Raw genomic sequence first — 490 nt, 5'->3', positions numbered from 1 at the left:
CCCCCCGCAAATCTCCCGAAAACGGCGGCAAGAAAAGCATGAGAAGTACAGGTAGCCCCGTCTGGCCGGATGAGGGGTGGAGGACGCTTCCCGGTGGGTATGCCCGGGAGCGTTGCTCCTGTGAGTAAAGACAACTAGGCTTTGCAGAGCCTGGGCAGGACGTGGGGCGTGCTGTGGGGGGAGGCACGGCATTAAACAGGCCCCCCCCGAAGACGTTGCGAGGAGGTAAGCAAGGGCAGCTGCCCTTTCCAGCAGAAGTAACTTTTCCCTATGGAAAAACACAACAGCAAGTGTTTAAAAAGTGTTCAAAGGTATGTGTTGGTCTGAAATTCAAAGGTTTGTTGGTAGCACCTTGGCAGCACCCACAGCAACGGGGATCTCGGCGATGAGCACTGGCCCCCCTCCTCCCTCCGGCCGGGCTCTCCAGCAGTGACCAGTCCCACCATCTTAAGTGCTTGAGCCTCACCACCCAAGCCGCAGAAGGCAAAGG

This window comes from Aptenodytes forsteri, unplaced genomic scaffold (assembly GCF_000699145.1).
Source record: "Aptenodytes forsteri isolate BGI_AS27 unplaced genomic scaffold, ASM69914v1 Scaffold22, whole genome shotgun sequence".
Taxonomy (NCBI): Eukaryota; Metazoa; Chordata; class Aves; order Sphenisciformes; family Spheniscidae; genus Aptenodytes; species Aptenodytes forsteri.
Note: the sequence above shows the minus strand (reverse complement) of the source record.